Raw genomic sequence first — 11,997 nt, 5'->3', positions numbered from 1 at the left:
GGAGGGGGCCTGACTGCTCGGGGTTAGGCTGGGCATCGGTCAGCGGGTGGTAAGCAATTGCATTGTGCATCACTTGTTTGTACATATTATTAGTAGTGGTACTATTATCATCATTGTATTATTACTATTATTATTATTATTATTATTATTATTTTGTCTTATTAAACTGTCTTTATCTCAACTCACGGGCTTCACTTTCCATTTCTCTCCCCCGTCTCAGAGAGGGAGGGGGAGGGGGAGCGAACGGCTGCGTGGTGTTTAGCTGCCAGCCGGGTTAAACCACAACACACCTTTTACCCTAATATAATAATTCTGTGAAGGCATTAATGCTTGATTTAGAACTGAATACGTTGCCCCATATCAATAAGAAATTTCACTTCCATTCCTCCCCTAGCTTCATTATAATCAGTGGAGGATCCGCTAGGGTAGATTCCCCAGGTCCCCGTTATTCCTGTTGAAATCAGGGACCAATGATTACCCTAGAAAAAGGCTAGTCAATTTGTCCTCCGAAGCCAGGTCCAAACCGTTTTGTTTTATTTATTTATTTATTTATTTTCATTACATTTCAGAGTTGGTCCAAAAATTCCATAGGGGTTTCTTTTAGACCTTGTTGGAAGCATATTCTCAATTCCCAATTCATCCAGATTTTAGTATTTACTTAGCCGTTCATAATTTTAGGGATGATTAGGGTCTCAGTGGGGTTGGTCAGGGGAATGCAGTTGTCCACAGTTCCCTGAGCGGTCCCATCGGTAATCTGAGCTCGCACATGAACTCAGGTTGTTTTAAGAGTTAACTGTTTTTCTGTTTCCATAACAACTCTCTCTCGGACCCATCATGATCCATTTGCCCCGAAGGGCTAACACCCATGATTTTAAGATCTCTGCCTAGAGCAGAGGCAGAACTATTAACATTCCTACATCCTCTTTCCCTGCTCATTCAACTTCAAACACCTTTAACACTTTCAACAACCCTTTTAACACTTCCTTTATCTTTCTCCAGCCTCTACTTCTCTAATGCCAACATCAAAGGCTCAGTCAGGGGCCAACTTAATTCCGTACCTTTTCCCACCAAGATGCTGAAACAACATCAGTATACAACATTTCATCCTATTCTCCTTCTCAAAACCAACATTAACTGTAGCAAAACATTAGAGTTTAAAGTTCCATTTAGGGGCCACTTTTCTCCACATTCCAGCTTATAAAGCGGCCACCATTGATTACAATATTTTATCAATGTTTTCCTGTTCACACTTCCACCGGCAGATCCTCCAATATCCTTCCAGTGACTCAAAACACATCCTAACGCACTTTTCTTAGGAATTTCACTGCTTACTCGCCCCCCCATTTTCCAGTTTACACTTTCAGAATACACGTGTTACTTACAAAAGCGTATCACAAAAACGTATCACTCACAAATTTACAGGCACGCAATATCTTTCAGTAGCGATGTCACAAAGCTACTATTACCAGCAATATTGCTAAAATCACAATAACAACAGTCAGAGTCAAATTCCACATGCGATAAGTCAGAAAACCGAACTGTGTAACACCATAACGATATCTTTCTTATAACAATGCCACGAACCTACTATTACCACCAGAAAAATAGCCAAAATCACAGTAACAATAACCAGAGTTAAATACCATACTCCATGAGTCAGAAAACCGAAATAAACAACACAATTCCAGATGGACCTTAAAGCGAGCTCTTTCCTTAAGGTCCCCAAATATACTTATGGTGCTTACCACAAAGTATATACCAAACACTGCCTCGCAGAAGATCACCTTCCGACTTACAGACAGTTCCAGACACAGACGGACCTCAAGGTCCCCAGATATACTTGTGGTACTAACCACAAAGTATATACCAAATACTGTCCTGCAGAAGTCACCTTCCGACTTACTGGACAGTCCCAGATGACCGGTCTACCAGAAAACCAAAGCAGAATAAAGAATATACTCACTTACAATGATGGGGTCCTTGTCTGCCTCCGCAGTGATCCGGTGAGTCGAGGAGTCCCTCCGGGAAATCCCGGGGGTACCCTAGGGAGTCCTGTCCCCAGCGGGTCCTGCGGTCCGGCAGAGAGGTAGTCCCATCTGGGGTGCCAGATTGATTCAAAGATCGAAGCTGAAATTCCTTTAAGTGGTATATTCTTTATTGCAGCGCTGGATGCACGGGGGATCTCTCCACCTATCGTGCATACCCAAAGCGGAAAGCAGTCTTGAATTTATACAATCAATCTATCAATATTCTACAAGCGCCTATACATATGCATTACCTATCCCCGCCTTCCCTCGCTTCTCATGCTAATTAGCCTTTTGGCACCTTGCGCCTGCGTAGAGCCTCCCAAGAATTGTGGGCAGGGGTCTTTGGGACGTGGGCAGGGGTCTTTGGGAGGAAGACCCCGAGTCTTCCTCACAGTGTACTTTTCACCTTTGGTCAGGAATCTGCTGAATTGGCACGTTTCTTAATTGCGAGAGCTGGTTGTTGCCAATTCTTCTGTTTGTTGTATCTTTATAATGAATTCCAATGTCCAATTTTGAGATTTATAGTCCTTACGTTTGTTTCTCTGTCCGTCTGCCGCTTCCTTATCATGAGTTCCAGTGTCTTGTTTCGAGATATACAGTCCTTGTCTGGGGATTGTCCTTGCCTCACCAATGCCTCCCCAATACCTCCTTAATCAGTATCCACCTTGTTTCTGTAAGCAGCAGCCACCTGACACCCTGCCGGAGTTAACCCTCTGTTTTATTATTTGCCCTATTAATGGGGATTTCTTTACACATTGGCTTTAATTCCATAAGAAGAAACAGCATTTTTTTCCCCTCTTCTTTTTAAATGACGAGGATTACAAAGTTTGTCAACACCTGCCAGGCTGAGGATTAAAAGTCTTAGCGCTGGTGCAGAGGAGAACCTGAGAGCTGGCTCGGGAGTCACTGGAGGAAATCTTTGCTTTTCGTGATGTGAAATTGCCTTCATGCAGACCAGGTCAAGCGCCTTGACGCTGGTCAGCATCTCTGTGGAACTGGCACCGTGTTGTCCCCAGTGGTTGCAGCACCAGGAGGGTAGCCCGCCCAGCAGGACAGCAGTTGACCATATTCATTGCTAACCTTACAACCAGACCACACTCAGCTTGGCTCACTACATGTTTTTTTGATACCTTGGTGGGAACTGAGCTCAGGATTTGCCGCTGCTGGAGGCAGGAAGGCTTTAGGCTCAGCTCCTTCCCCCTACAGCTACATCCATTGGGCTTTCTGAAGCGCTCCCTACTGTTATTCTAAGCAGGAGCTTCAAAAGGAATCTCTCTTCCTCGTGCATGATTGATCCCATGCAGTAATGTCGTGGTTTAACCCGGCCGGCAGTTAAACACCACGCAGCCGTTCGCTCACCCTCCCCCCTCCCTCTCTGGGACGGGGGAGAGAAATGGAAAGTGAAGCCCGTGAGTTGAGATAAAGACAGTTTAATAAGACAGGAAAATAATAATAACAAAATAATAATAACAATAATAATACAATGGTGATAATAGGGAAATAATAATAATATGTACAAACAAGTGATGCACAATGCAATTGCTCACCACTCGCTGACCGATGCCCAGCCTCACCCCGAGCAGTCCGGCCCCCTCCCCCCGGCTAGCCACCCCTATATATTGTTTAGCATGACGTCAGATGGTATGGAATACCCCTTTGGCTAGTTTGGGTCACCTGTCCGGGGTCTGTCCCCTCCCAGCTCTTACTGCACCCCCAGCCTGCCCGTTGGCAGGACAGAGCAAAAGGCTGAGATGTCCTTGGCTTAGTATAAACACTGCTCTGCAACAATTAAAGCATCGGGGTGTTATCAGCACTCTTCTCATCCTAAGCCAAAACACAGCATTCCACCAGCTACTAGGAAGAAAATTAATTCTGTTCTAACTGAAACCAGGACATCTATCCACCCCTTATTCCATACCATTTATGTCATGCTCAGGTTACACTCTTTTCCATACATTCTAATTAGTCACCTATAGTAATCATGGTAGTGATAACATACAGTATAATATACTAATTAACATGGTACAATTCAGTTCATGGGCTATTCTCACCCAGTATTAAATCTCCTTGAGGTACACACCGGACCTCTCCGTTCTTTTGCATCACCCACCAAGTGTATCCCGGTCCCTGAGCGAAAACAATTCCACGAATAGGTTTGCCTTTTCCTGAGGCAGGAGTAGCCCAGACTGTTTTACCCAGCATATTTTTTACATGCACTACAGGAACTTTATCCCCATCTACAGTACGTAACAGGTTTGATTGGGCAGGTCCAGCTTGGTTGGTAGATCCCCTAGTATTGACTAACCAGGTGGCCTTTGCCAAATGCGTATCCCAGTTTTTGAACGTCCCAGCGCCCATTGCTTTCAAGGTAGTCTTTAACAGGCCATTGTATCGTTCAACTTTCCCGGAGGCTGGTGCATGATAGGGGATGTGATACACCCATTCAATACCATGTTCTTTGGCCCAAGTGTCTATAAGGTTGTTTCGGAAGTGAGTCCCATTGTCTGACTCTATTCTTTCTGGGGTGCCATGTCGCCATAGGACTTGCTTTTCAAGGCCCAGGATGGTGTTCCGGGCGGTGGCATGAGGCACAGAATATGTTTCCAGCCATCCGGTGGTTGCTTCCACCATTGTAAGTACGTGGCGCTTGCCATTGCGAGTTTGAGGGAGTGTGATGTAATCAATCTGCCAGGCCTCTCCATATTTATATTTCAGCCACCGTCCTCCATACCAAAGAGGCTTTGACCGTTTGGCTTGCTTGACTGCAGCACATGTTTCACAGTCATGAATAACCTGTGCTATAGCGTCCATGGTCAGGTCCACCCCTCGATCACGAGCCCATCTGTATGTTGCGTCTCTACCTTGATGGCCTGAGGTGTCATGGGCCCATCGGGCTATAAATGATTCACCTTTATGCTGCCAATCCAGGTCCACCTGAGCTACTTCAATCTTAGCAGCCTGATCCACCTGCTGGTTGTTTTGATGTTCTTCAGTAGCCCGATTCTTGGGCACATGAGCATCTACGTGGCGTACTTTCACAGCCAGGTTCTCTACGCGAGCAGCAATATCTTGCCACAATGCAGCAGCCCAGATGGGTTTGCCCCTACGCTGCCAGTTGTTTTGCTTCCATTGCTGTAACCATCCCCACAGGGCATTTGCTACCATCCATGAATCGGTGTAGAGATAGAGAACTGGCCATTTTTCTCGTTCAGCAATGTCTAAAGCCAGCTGAATGGCTTTCACTTCTGCAAACTGACTCGATTCACCTTCTCCCTCAGCAGCTTCTGCAACTCGTCGCGTAGGACTCCATACAGCAGCCTTCCATCTCCGATGCTTCCCCACAATACGACAGGACCCATCAGTGAACAGGGCATATTTCTTTTCATTCTCTGGTAACTGGTTGTACAGCGGGGCTTCTTCAGCACGACCCACCTCCTCCTCTGATGATATCCCAAAGTATTTGCCTTCTGGCCAGTCCATGATCACTTCCAATATTCCTGGGCGACTGGGGTTTCCTATTCGAGCCCGCTGAGTAATCAGTGCAACCCACTTGCTCCATGTAGCATCAGTTGCATGATGCGTAGAGGGGACCCTTCCCTTGAACATCCAGCCTAGTACTGGCAATCGGGGTGCTAGGAGGAGCTGCGCTTCAGTACCGACCACCTCCGAAGCAGATCGAACTCCTTCATATGCTGCCAACATCTCCTTTTCAGTTGGAGTATAGCGGGCCTCAGATCCTCTGTATCCCCGACTCCAAAACCCCAGAGGCCGACCTCGAGTTTCCCCAGGTTCTTTCTGCCAGAGGCTCCAGGTGGGGCCATTCTCCCCGGCTGCAGTGTAGAGCACATTCTTTACATCTGGTCCTGTTCGAACTGGCCCAAGGGCTACTGCATGGACTATTTCCTGCTTGATTTGTTCAAAGGCTTGTCGTTGTTCAGGGCCCCATTCAAACTCATTCTTCTTACGGGTTACTTGGTAGAGCGGGTTTACAATCAGACTGTAATTTGGGATGTGCATTCTCCAAAACCCCACAACACCTAGAAAAGTCTGTGTTTCTTTTTTGTTAGTTGGTGGAGACATAGCTGTTATTTTGTTGATCACATCCATTGGGATTTGACGACGTCCATCTTGCCATTTTATTCCTAAAAACTGGATCTCTCGTGCAGGTCCTTTGACTTTATTTTGTTTTATGGCAAAACCGGCTTTCAGAAGGATTTGGACTATTTTCTTCCCTTTCTCGAAAACTTCCTCTGCTGTGTCACCCCACACAATAATGTCATCGATGTACTGCAGGTGTTCAGGAGCTTCCCCCTGCTCTAGCGCAGACTGGATCAGCCCATGGCAAATGATAGGGCTGTGTTTCCACCCCTGGGGCAGCCGATTCCAAGTATATTGGACTCCCCTCCAAGTGAAGGCAAATTGTGGCCTGCACTCTGCTGCTAGAGGGATGGAGAAAAATGCATTAGCGATATCAATTGTGGCGTACCACTTGGCTGCCTTCGACTCAAGTTCGTACTGAAGTTCCAGCATGTCCGGCACTGCAGCACTCAGTGGTGGCGTCACTTCGTTCAGGCCACGATAGTCCACTGTTAGTCTCCACTCGCCATTAGACTTTCGCACTGGCCATATGGGACTATTGAAAGGTGAATGGGTCTTGCTGATCACTCCTTGGCTCTCCAATTGACGAATTAGCTTATGGATGGGAATCAGGGAGTCTCGGTTAGTGCGATATTGCCGCCGGTGCACAGTTGTGGTAGCGATTGGCATTTGCTGTTCTTCGACCCTCAGCAACCCCACAACAGAAGGGTCCTCTGAGAGACCAGGCAAGGTAGATAATTGTTTAATGCCCTCTGTCTCTAAGGCAGCTATACCAAAAGCCCACCGGAACCCTTTTGGGTCCTTGCAATATCCTCTTCTAAGATAGTCTATGCCAAGGATACATGGAGCATCCGGGCCAGTCACAATGCGGTGCTTTTCCCACTCATTCCCAGTCAGACTCACTTCAGCCTCCAATACAGTCAACTGCTGAGATCCCCCTGTCACTCCACAAATATAGATGGGCTCTGGTCCTTTATAGCTCGATGGCATTATAGTACATTGTGCACCGGTGTCTACTAAAGCCTTATACTTCTGTGCGTGTGACGTGCCAGGCCATCGAATCCACACAGTCCAATAAACTCGATTGTCCCTTTCCTCCCCCTGGCTGGAGGCAGGGCCCCCCTAATCCTGGTCAGAATCTTCTTCGTTTCTGTGTTTGAAGGACTGTCTGCTGGAAGTTGGAGCAGCAAACTTTTCAGAGAATCCCTTTTTCCTGATTGTTTTCTTTTGCAACTCACGTACCCGTGCCTCTAGGGTCGCGGTAGAATTTCCATCCCATTTTCTCATGTCCTCTCCATGGTCTCGTAAGTAAAACCACAGGGTGGCACGGGGTGAGTACCCACCATACCGTCTTCCTTGTGTAGATGAACGCCTACCCCTGATAGCTGAGACACTGCTCTGTACAGGTACAGAGGAGAATAATCTCTCTTCAAGTTGGTGAAACTTTTCAGAAAGTGTTTTCTCCCAGGTGTTCTCTTTCGGTCGTTGGACACTGGTTGGTTCAGGTGGGGAGGAAGATAGATTCTCTTCAAGTTGGTGAACCTTTTCAGAAAGTTTCTCCACAGCTGAGACGCAGGCCTGTAAGGAAGAGGAGAGACTTTCTTCGTACTGCCGGAGTTGTTTAGCCGCTTCATCCACTGTGGGTTCCTCATCCTCTTTCCAGGCCATTATTGCCAATGAGCTGGCATATGATGATGGTGCACTCCGTACAAACTTCCGCCACATGGGTCGTGTACACTTGACTTCATCTGGATCTTTGGATGTTTGTCTGAGGTCTGGATCCTCATAAATCACTTCCCGTACGGCTAATTCCCTCAGGTACTGGATTCCCTTCTCCATAGTGGTCCACTTGCCTGGTAGACATAAAAGTTCTTCCTTGAAGGGATACCTTTCCCTCACAGCTGAGAGGAGACGCCTCCAGAGGCTGGTGGATTGTGCTCCATCTGCAATTGCTTTGTCAATGCCGGCGTCTCGAGCAAGGGATCCCAGCCGCTTGGCTTCCCTGCCGTCTAGTTCCACACAATTGGCTCCAGAGTCCCAGCACCGGAGCAGCCAGGTGACAAGCTGCTCACCTATACAGCGACCAAAATCTTTTCGCACATCTCGTAGCTCGCGCTCGTTTAGGCTTCGGGTAGTTACTGTTGATTTTTCGACATCCTCATCTTCCTCCTCCCGAATCCTTGATGGCCCAGCATCGTCGTCATCCTCGTCATCTCTATACCTAGTTTTGGCAGAAGCCTCACCTGGATTGGCAGAAGACTCTCTGCGTTCTAAACGACCTGACTCTCTATACCATTTTTTCACCTTCTCTACAGGGGCAGCTTGCACTGCTACTGCTCGTTTCTCTGACTTTGTTACAGGGTCTGCCACAGAGGTTGGAATACCCTCTGCAGGGTCAACTTGCACTGCTACAGCTCGTTTCTCTGACACAGCCACAGGAGCTGGAGCGGCTGCAGGAGCTGGAGCAGTTGCAGGAGCTGGAGCTGGAGCGGCTGCAGGAGCTGGAGCTGGAGCAGTTGCAGGAACTGGGACTGGAGTAGCAGCCGGAGCTGGAACTGGAGCGGGTGCAGGAGCTGGAGCTGGAGCGGCTGCAGGAACTGGGACTGGAGCGGCTGCAGGAACTGGGACTGGAGCAGCTGCAGAGTCCACCGTAGGGGTCACAGTGGCCGTTGGATCTGTCACAGGGCTTGGAGTGGCCGCAGGGTCTGTCACTAAGTTGATAGCAGTATCAATGGCAGCTCGATAGGCATGAGCCAGGCCCCAGCACGTTACAATGATTTGTGTTACTTTGGAACTGCCAGAATCATGACACCTTTTTTTCAAGCATTCTGCCAGTTTTTGAGGATTTTGCCATTGTTCAGGGGTGAATTTCCAACACACTGGAGGTGCCAACTGCTCTAGATGCCTGCCCATATCCACCCATACTCCCTGCCACCCACAACTATACTGCCTCCGGGCAGATCTCCGGATGAGCTTCCTAAGTAATTGTTTAACTTTAAGCAGAACCTGAAGTGCATTCAGGAGGCAGAACAACAAGACTATGGTGGTCTGAGTATCCCAAGAATATTCAGTATCTTGGAGAGCTATTGTGACAAGCTCAGGGGATAAGAGGGTGGTGAAGGAGGAAGGCAGAGTGATCCAGGAGGATACAGGGATGGTGAAGGAGAAAGGGAGAGTAAGCAAGTAAGGAAAAATATCCTCCCCTTTCCCCTCCACAGATTGACTCCCTAATGGAAAAAAACAATAGGAATAATTGCTAATAGTTTCCAAGATACAGTTTCCAAAGTACAGAGTCGACGATGTTACTGAATACAAATAAAGAGTTAGAGTCATGACCAGGTATCTTATCGTCTCATAAGCCATTGCTAGTACCATAATGATCTGAAACCAGGGCCCGGAGAGGATAAACACCACGACAGAGAGCAAATACGGAAAGTAATGTACTATAATACTCAATTTGGAAAACAGGCGCAGCAGAGTTGAGATTAAAGCAATCAGCATTATGACAAGTGACTATTAAGCAGGTCTAATCCTTACACCAGTTTTAGTTTAACACACTCTGGTCAGATCTGCCGTTATCTCAACCTTTCGGGCCCCACGTTGGGCGCCAAAAAGACTGTCGTGGTTTAACCCGGCCGGCAGCTAAACACCACGCAGCCGTTCGCTCACCCTCCCCCCTCCCTCTCTGGGACGGGGGAGAGAAATGGAAAGTGAAGCCCGTGAGTTGAGATAAAGACAGTTTAATAAGATGGAAAATAATAATAACAATAATAATAATAATAATAATAATAATGATACAATAGTGATAATACGAAAGTAATAATAGTATATACAAACAAGTGATGCACAATGCAATTGCTCACCACTCGCTGACCGATGCCCAGCCTAACCCCGAGCAGTCCGGCCCCCTCCCCCCGGCTAGCCACCCCTATATATTGTTTAGCATGACGTCAGATGGTATGGAATACCCCTTTGGCTAGTTTGGGTCACCTGTCCTGGGTCTGTCCCCTCCCAGCTCTTACTGCACCCCCAGCCTGCCCGTTGGCAGGACAGAGCAAGAAGCTGAGATGTCCTTGGCTTAGTATAAGCACTACTCTGCAACAATTAAAGCATCGGGGTGTGATCAGCACTCTTCTCATCCTAAGCCAAAACACAGCATTCCACCAGCTACTATGAAAAAAATTAATTCTGTTCTAACTGAAACCAGGACACTCAGCAATAGGACCTCAGCAATAGGACCTCAGAAATAGGACCTCAGCATTGTGACCTCAGCAATAGGACCTCAGCAATAGGACCTCAGTATTGTGATCTCAGCAATAGGACCACAGCAATAGGACCACAGCAATAGGACCACAGCAATAGGACCTCAGAAATAGGACCTCTGCATTGTGACCTCAGCAATAGGACCTCAGCAATAGGACCTCAGCATTGTGACCTCAGCAATAGGACCTCAGCAATATGACCTCAGATATAGGACCTAAGCATTGTGACCTCAGCAATAGGACCTCAGCAATAGGACCTCAGCATTGTGACCTCAGCAATGGGACCTCAGCAATAGGACCTCAGCAATAGGACCTCAGCAATAGGACCTGAGCAATAGGAACTCAGAAACAGGACCTCAGCAGTACGACCTCAGCATTGTGACCTCAGCAATAGGACCTCAGCATTGTGACCTCAGCAATGGGACCTCAGCAACAGGACCTCAGCAATAGGACCTCAGCAACAGGACCTCAGCAATAGGACCTCAGCATTGTGACCTCAGCAATAGGACCGAAGCAATAAGACCTCAGCAATAGCACCTCAGCATTGTGACCTCAGCAATAGGACCTCAGCAATAGGACCTCAGCCTTGTGACCTCAGCAATAGGAACTCAGGAATAGGACCTCAGCAACAGGACCTCAGCATTATGACCTCAGCAATAGGACCTAAGCATTGTGACCTCAGCATTGTGACCTCAGTTATAGGACTTCAGCATTGTGACCTCAGCAATAGGACCTCAGCAATAGGACCTCAGCAATAGGACCTCAGCATTGTGACCTCAGCAACAGGACCTCAGCAATAAAACCTCAGAAATAGGACCTCAGCATTCTGACCTCAGAAATTGGACCTCAACATTGTGACCTCAGCAATAGGACCTCAGCAATAGGACCTAAGCATTGTGACCTCAGCAATAGGACCTATGCAATAGGACCTCAGCAATAGGACCTCAGCAATAGGACCTAAGCTATAGGACCTCAGCAATAGGACCTCAGAATTGTGACCTCAGCAATAGGGCCTCAGCAATAGGACCTCATCATTGTGACCTCAGCAATAGGACCTCAGCAATAGGACCTCAGCAATAGGACCTCAGAAATAGGACCTCAGCATTGTGACCTCCGCAATAGGACCTCAGCAATAGGACCTCAGCAATAAGACCTCAGCATTGTGACCTCAGCAATAGGACCTCAGCATTGTGATCTCAGCAATATGACCTCAGCAATAGGACCTCAGCCTTGTGACCTCAGCAATAGGACCTCAGCAATAGGACCTCAGCACTAGGACCTCAGCATTGTGACCTCAGCAATGGGACCTCAGCAACAGGACCTCAGCAATAGGACCTGAGTAATAGGACCTCAGCAATAGGACCTGAGCAATAGGACCTCAGAAACAGGACCTCAGCAGTACGACCTCAGAATTGTGACCTCAGCAATAGGACCTCAGCATTGTAACCTCAGCAATGGGACCTCAGCAACAGGACCTCAGCAATAGGACCTCAGCAATAAGACCTCAGCATTGTGACCTCTGCATTGTGACCTCAGCAATAGGACCTCAGCATTGTGACCTCAGCAATATGACCTCAGCAATAGGACCTAAGCCTTGTGACCTCAGAAAC

The sequence above is a fragment of the Anas platyrhynchos genome, chromosome 7 (genome assembly GCF_047663525.1).
Source record: "Anas platyrhynchos isolate ZD024472 breed Pekin duck chromosome 7, IASCAAS_PekinDuck_T2T, whole genome shotgun sequence".
Lineage (NCBI taxonomy): Eukaryota > Metazoa > Chordata > Aves > Anseriformes > Anatidae > Anas > Anas platyrhynchos.
The sequence above is the reverse complement of the archived record's forward strand: the minus strand, read 5'-3'. Positions refer to the sequence as shown.